Consider the following 8228-nt stretch of genomic DNA (forward strand, 5'->3'; position numbering starts at 1 on the left):
TCAAATGTTTCTTTTAGTCCTCATAAATAAAAGTAGCATGTTTACGTTCCTATAAATTTTTTCAACAGGAAGTTTTAGTCGTTGTTAATTTAAATTTGTTTAATTATACTGAAACTTTGAAATTCTGAATAACTTTTTGCAGCCTTATTTAAAACCTCATAAAAAGCTCTCACAAAAAATTAGAATATTAACAAAAAATGAATAAAAGATTAATCTTTTAACCTTCCAAAAGTTCAAGATAAAAGTAATGAAAATATATATCTATAAATCATATTTTGCGCTCATTTTTCAAAGAATCATTTTTATAATGTTTCAAACATGTTTTAGAAAAATCAAGTAAAATTTAAAAGTTTAAAGATAATTAAAAAAATTTGAATTTAGTACCAACTAAATTTCTATGTTGAATTTTTTATAGAGACTCAAACATGCCACTTATTTTTATGAGGAGAAAAACCAAAAGGGGTAATAGTCACTTTGGTCCCTGAATGTATAGCAAGTAGTCACAATAGTCCTTCAATGTATCAAAATTCCAAAATAGTCCCTGATTGTCCACTTTGTTAGTCAAAATAGGCCCTAAAGCTTAAATAACCCCTAAATACTCACAATAACTCTTTTGATATAAGGACTAAAATGACAATAATTAGTAAGTACGTATAAGGACTAATATGACAATAAGTAAGTCTATTGAAGGACTAATATGACAATATTAACGAAATATTTTAATATCAAGGACTATTTTGACTAACAAAGTGCACAATCAGGGACTATTTTGCTATTTCGATATATTGAGGGACTATTATGACTACTCGTCACTCATTCAAGGCCAAAGTGACTATTCAATGATTCTTTAGTTTTATAAATTGATAAATAATTTATAAAATTATGACATATACAGAAAAAAATGTTTATTTATTAATAGCGAAATGGTAGCAACACACATTCTAACACATATTTTTCAACACACTCTCTTTGATTGGTTAAAATTCACATGGGACCCACCAAATTTATGTGGGACCCACAAGATTTAGTGGGAGCCATGTGAATTTTAACCAAGCAAAGAGAGTGTGTTGAAAAGTGTGTGTTAGAATGTGTGTGCTAGCATTCCTCTTATTAATATATGTGGTCATCCCTACGGATCTCCACATCATCTCCATATATTTTATGTCAAGGGAGACACAAAAGAAAATAAATGAGAAGAAATTGTGTACTTGCAGTGAATACAATATTGATAACTAGGGTTTAGTATATGTTTAGGTCATGTCTTAAAAATGATCTTAAAGGGGTATTTATAGTCCTTTTTGAGCTTCTTATTTCGTGACTTAGACCCTAAGTTACTTTTGTTAGTAACTTAAACCCTAAGTCACAAGGAAGGCCGTATGTTTGGATTAATTCAGATGTTTTAAGCTAAATATATAGGCCCAAGATACTGGAGAGGCAGCTTCAGGGTCAGGGACAAGGGACACACCCTTGCAGAGGGCTAGTGAGCCCTTTATGGAATATTGGCATTCCAAATTGGTTCTAATCTAAACCAATAATATATCATCTACGAGTGACGTCCTCTGTCCCAAATATTTTTTTCGTGGCAATTTATATGATCTTATCCGTTAAACGCATATGAAATTTTTTGGCTTGATGAAAAGAAACTATGCAATGGGATTCTCAAAAACATACTTGAAACCAATACTGTACCATTATTATTAAATTTGTTCTAGTTACACCTTATAAACCTCCGGTTACACCTTAAATTGACAAAAAAAACCTTAATTCCTTTTCTAATTTTGAATTATTACCCTTTTTTAAATTCTTTTTCTATTCCTCGCACCCCTTAACCTAATTTCTTCCTCCATTTCATCTCTCAATCTTTGATAGAATAATCAATTGTTGCAGCGCACAATAATTGTACATGGCTTTCAAACAAAATCTTTCATGCCTAAGAAGAGTCGGTCAATTGATTCATACTTATATAAGAAATCGAAGGTTGTTGTGATTTGAAACCATGTTAACTTATAATTAATTTGAATAGACATAGCTATAATTGGTTCACTTAGGATGCTAAACATGAATTCACGTTCACATGTAAAATTAAATTATCATAAAAAAATGCAGCAAATCATTTAATCACATAAAATTAATGAACACGATCATTTCAATGGAAAACTTTGTACTTCAATTTAACCTTTCATCTACTTTGGTCCCGTATTCCTGGATGTTTCATGTTTGTGAAAGATTTTAAGATTTAGAATGAAAGATAAAAAAGGGTTTTGAATTTTGTTATGAACATGACAATTTCGGTATTATCATCAAATTTTAAAGAGATTTGGGTGTAACCGGATATTTTTGGGGTGTAACTAAAACAAGTCTTCTTTGTAGCCGCTTGTTTTGAATTTCTTTTAACAAAGAAACAACACCCAATAATCCCAACATCATGATAATTTTCAATCACTTGGTTCATTTAATCTGCGAGTTTGCAACTATAATTTGATCAATATGATGAAGTTTTAACATAATAATTAACCAAATTACAGATGCAAGTGTTGGTCTATATGACAAGATAGAATACACACTAGAGGGTGAATAACATTTTACAAAAAGTTTCAAATGACTCATTTTCAAATTCATCATCATGATCATTTTTTATTATCAAAATATTTAAATCGTTTTCATTTTGCACTGGAGTACAGAAGATGCTAAGTACATAATATGATTTATCTTTAGATCTTGAGAATTTCACTCAAGTCCAACCGTTCTAGTCATCAAATATATTATATGACTAATCCATACTACTATAGTTTTTGTGTATAAATATTCAATTAATATCATTAATTTTAAAAATATATCCATTTATATAATGGGTAAACTGCATTAACCTCCTTTAAGGTCTATTAAAATATCACTCACACCCCCACTAATTTTTATCGAGACACTAATTAAATTCCTCTCCTTAATTTCAACCAAAGACTAACCTCCACTACTTAAATTTCAATTTGACAAACTATCTAAACACCGTTATCTAGCCTCCGTTAACTCTCTTCCTCCACCAATTCATGCAAAGCTTCCACTATGAAGCAACATGCTTCTGAGACTAGTTACATCGTACCATAGGCTTGCTACACTCTTTCACTCAATTTTATGATCATTCACTTTCCCAATTACCCCTTCATCGATCTCTTCTATTGGTCAATGAAATATTCAATTAAGTCCCTCAGGTTTTTGAAGCGGTTTGTCCCACGAATTGCAACCACAAAAAATTGAAAAAGATAATATTGGATAGAAATATAGAAGAAAGAATTAGGAAATGAAGTAAATTCAAAAATCAATTTCATCAATAAAGTTAAACAACATTAGGTTTAATTTTATCTTCTCCGATGAGTGTTTCCCCGTTCTCCGGTAATTCTATCCAGCAACGTGTTTTCCTCTTTCTAAACTTTATTGTGTTGGTGGTTTGGTCATTTGGGGAAGATGAATGAAAATGGATGCTTGGGATCACCCATCGAAAAAGAAACGAAAAATTGGGACTCGAGAGGGTAACATATGTGATGGTGCTGTTTCATGAAAACTTCAGGAAAATCAATGTAATTTTCTTTTATACTCCCCCGTTTCAAAATTAGTGTCGTTTTAGCTAACAAAATTTGTTTCAAAATGAATGTCACTTTCAGTTTCCAATGCAATAATAACTTTTTCTTTTCAATTGTACCCTCCAATTAATACTCAACACACTACTTCCAAAGTATTACTTTTAAAACTAACCAATAGTTAATAAGGATAATTTAGTAAAATAATCATTCTCTTTCTTTTAATCATTGCATTTCTTAATATGTGTGTAAACACATAAAACAACACTCATTTTGAAACGGAGGGAGTATTATTTATAAACTCTAAAAATATGGTAGTCGACATCTCTTTTTATTTTAGGGTCATGCCTGTATTCGGTTTGGACACCGGTTAACATTTCATTTTATTTTATTTGTAAAAAAATCTCTTTTTCTTTTAATAAATGGAGCAGGGCCGGCCTTAAGTATTTTGGTGTCTTGGATGAAATAATAAACTGATCCTTTTAATTATTTCAATATTTTTTTCTTGCATTTTTTGTTGTAAAATATTCATTTATAATCAAAGTTATCTAAAAATATATTCTCGATAGAATTAATCAAAGCGAATTAAAAATAAATACATCTATATAGCACTAACTACGAATTAAAAATAATAATTTTGATGTCTCTTAAAAAATGGTGCCCTGAACTGCCACGCCTCCCATCCATCCTCAGGGCCACCCCTGAAATGGAGATAATCCTAACTTATCAATATTGTCTTTAACCTTTGTGTATTATAAATACAGGGAAGATTTATTATTTAGTGAGTATACTAAACTAATTGTAAACACTTATGCCAAAAGTTTAAGTTTATCTCTTTTTAATTCCTTTTTAAGTAGATAGGTACATGTAGAAGCACAATAATAGTTAATCTACATAAGCATATATTATCTTTATTTATTAAACTGTATTATTATAGCTATTCAGTAAATTTGATGTTTGCAATATCTTCTATGAACAAATGAAGGTAATAATTCTCTCATACAATTTTAAAGACGAAAGACACATAAATCCAATTACGATGTCCAAATAAAATGATCATCTTAAAGGTAATACAATTATTTTTAAACTTAATTGTTAAATATAAATGAACTCACAAACATTATTAATGCACTCCACAACTATAGACAACATAATGGGACAATCAGCATGAAATTTGCAGGGAATGGGAGCTGGTTTATCTAATAAGAAAACAAAAAAGAATGTTACTAATAGGTTATATAATAATACCATGTACTCCCTCCGTCCCAAATTACATGGCGTTTTGCGCATTTCACAGTTATTAATAAATGTAATTAATTTTGTATGAGAAAGATATATTATTAGTTGTTTTACAAAATTTCCATAATAAATGTTATGAGAAAGATAAATTAAAGAATAGAGAGTAATAAATAGTTAAGCGTATAATTAATAGAAAAGTTAATGCTTCATTGATAACTTAAAACGACTTATAATATGATGCAATTTTTTTTTCAAAGTGACTTATAATTTGGGACGGAGGGAGTTCTTGAATAATTCATTGACCAATAGTGTTAAAAATAACATACCTCTAATGGTAACTAGAAATGGAAAAATAAAGACGATTAGAGCATAAACAAACATAAGAATTTGAGCCATATTTTATCTCTTTTAAATGTAATTAATGAATACAATTTTTCTGATCTCTTTATAAGGAAAATTTTCTAAATTTTTAATATCACCGAAATAACTTTTAAAACTTAGGAGTTACAAGAAGTTGTTTATAAAGTTGAAATTAATGTTAAACAATATATTTATTTTCCTCACTCAATTGATCACTTAGCCTTAGTAAAGATTTCATATAACAATCTTGATGATCATCAAAGTGCATTATTGTTATTAAACTTCATTTGTTTATATATTTGTTAGCCTTTTGTAATACATAAGGGGAAGTCTCAAAAGAGAAACAACAATAATAAATGATAAAAAAAAATTAATTGTATGAATAACAAATCATAGATGTGACAGCACATTTATCTAGGGTCCTGTTAACCGGTGCTCCTGGGGCATTGGTTAAGCATACCATAAAAGGGAATTATTACCATAAAAGGAAAATGTTTTTGACTTTATTATAAATTAATTACACAATTTCAATGCATTAACTACCATATAATTTCCTTTTTCATATCTTTAACCAGTGCCCCGGGGACACCGGTTAGCATTTCCCATTTATTTATACATAAAAAATACCATTGGATGACTATTTTTCTATTGACAAAATTTTGAATAAAAGTTAATATATATGAGATGTGAATAATAAACATGGATGATACACTACTTATTTTAGATGTGTTGTTGTTTGTACATTGGATGCCAACATAGTTAGAATGTTAATGTATCACATACATTGATACAATAACATTTTTTTTCTCTAACCAAAAACGTAGCTAGCAAAGTGCCAGGCTTATATATATATATATATATATATATATATATATATATATATATATATATATATATATATAGGGAAGGAAAAAAACATGAAGACAGGGGGACCAAACCAAAAAAAATCCCCTAATAGGGTACAAATCTAAAGTTAGATAAGTCTAACCTATTTCTAACATATGAAGATCTAATACACTCGTGCGACATAAAACCAAACAGTTAGATTTGCTGCATTATGACCAAAATTTGCTAAGGTGTTTGCAAATTGATTACCTTCTCCGTAAATGTGAGTGGCCAAGAAATTCATTTTAAAGGTTAAGTGAAAACAATTCATCCATCTCTTTCTTAATCTCCAAGGAACCAGAGAAGGATTTTTGAGAGCTTTGATCACAAGCTCAGAATCTGCCTCAAGCCAAAGGTTCTTCCAATTAAAAGTGTATGCTAGCTCTATTGCCCTCATTGAACTAGAAATCTCAGCATGCAAAGCATTCTTTAGTCCAGTGTTTTAACCAAAACAAAGCAAGAACTCAGAGTTGTTATTTCTGAAAATTCCCCCACAAGATGAGAAATTTCCATTGGTTGATTCATCAGTATTGCATTTGGTCCAGTTTGGAATGGAGGCTGGCAAATGACTTCAATCACCTTAGGAGCTTTTGGAGGGTGCATTCTAACATTGAACTTTCTAAGAAGCATGAAGTTAGAAACATTTGCATAAGCAACAGTCTTGGAAAGATTACCTGATAAAGCTGTATTTGACATTATAGTGGCAAGAGTAGTTTTCCATGGAATTTTCTTGTTTTGGAATCTCAATTGGTTTCTGGCATACCAAACTCCATTAAAGATATTGATTATAGTGGCAATGATGATAGTCTTGCATAAATTAGTATGTGAATTCCTTATATGACATAAATGAGTATGTGAACAAGGTTATCAAAATCGGGACTTTACTTCAAGTCGAAAGGGAGTAGCAAAATCGGGACTCATAAAATCGCAATCAAAATCGAAGGATTTTACTCGAGGACTTTTGTAGAATCGATGTAGGATAGCAAAGTCGGGACTCGTAAAATCGCAATCAAAATCGAGGATTATTCTACCAAAACAAAAATAATGATGAATATATGTTATAAATTGCATATGGTCATAAATGTCTAAAGTTCAAAGTCCACAAAATACATAAATGTGGGAGAAGTGAAGGAATGGAAATTTTTGGCCTTTCGGGTATTTATAGAACGGGTCATGGATTCAAATCGGGTCAATTTACGAACCAGGTCAAAAACTGACCCTTATCACAAAAATGAACAAAATCCTTCAAAATCCATCAAAATCCTGCGATTTTGAATGGATTTCACGATTTTGTGCGATTTTGTGCGATTTTGATAGGATTTTGCCTGTTTTTTGGGACTTTGCTATGGATTTGAGTCGTTGAAGCTACGCAAAATCGCAAAAACCAGGATTTTGAGACTTAAGTCGGGTTTTTGATAGCAATGTATGTGAATTCCTTAACCTAAAAGCTAAATACCTTTGTCTATGTTAAACGTAAAAGATAAATACATGTGTTTGTGACAACAAAAAATCATTGAAAACATTATTTTTTGTGAATTCTCCGTCTTCCCCCTTCTAGTCTTTCATCCTTAGTCAGCACTCTTGTTTCAGATTGAGAAGGGAAAATTTAGATGCAGTTCCCTACATACCGTTAGTGTTGTTCACCAATCAAAACAGGACACATCAAATATTTTGTCCAGATCACTTGTTAAGAAATTAAACGTTTATATTACTTTCCCATCACCGCTTCAATTGTAACCTGGTCTTCTTCTCCTAGAGCATCAATACATATTTTCCCCAAAATAATCTTCCATTCCATACCCTCCCTTTTAAGGGGCACCAACACACCTCGTTAGTATAAAGCCAAAATACTTTCATTTGTGATGACAAAAATTGACAACAAATTCTCATACTATCAAACAAAATCTCAGACATGGACTATTCAATTTCTTTTCCAATGGGTTTCATGTAAGATCTTCCATAACCTCTCATTTGGATTTTCTTAATTTCTTGTTTTCTTCCAAGCGTTTCTTATCCTTTTCAATTCTCCCTTCATTTAATTCACCCTGTCAACACAAACTATAAAATAAAAGAAAAAATTCTTCTATGTCTAGCTTCATCGTTGCAAAGATCAGCCAGATTTGGAAGAAAAGAGATTGGAGCAACATCTACAACCGGCAATTGTTTCTTCCT

The 8228-nt window shown here is 30.6% G+C and overlaps 1 long non-coding RNA gene across 1 annotated transcript; it reads right to left on the minus strand.

Moving 5' to 3' along the window:
• Nucleotides 1-4552: 4552 nt before the first annotated feature.
• LOC146930441 (uncharacterized) lies at nt 4553-5771 on the minus strand. The gene is made up of 2 exons (XR_015006382.1): nt 5138-5771; nt 4553-4771 (listed from the first exon to the last, which is right to left on the minus strand). It is a non-coding gene; the product is annotated as an uncharacterized LOC146930441 (long non-coding RNA).
• Nucleotides 5772-8228: the final 2457 nt, after the last annotated feature.

The sequence above is a fragment of the Medicago sativa genome, chromosome 4 (assembly GCF_051527215.1).
Source record: "Medicago sativa cultivar Bolivia chromosome 4, Bolivia_mono, whole genome shotgun sequence".
NCBI classification, from domain to species: Eukaryota; Viridiplantae; Streptophyta; class Magnoliopsida; order Fabales; family Fabaceae; genus Medicago; species Medicago sativa.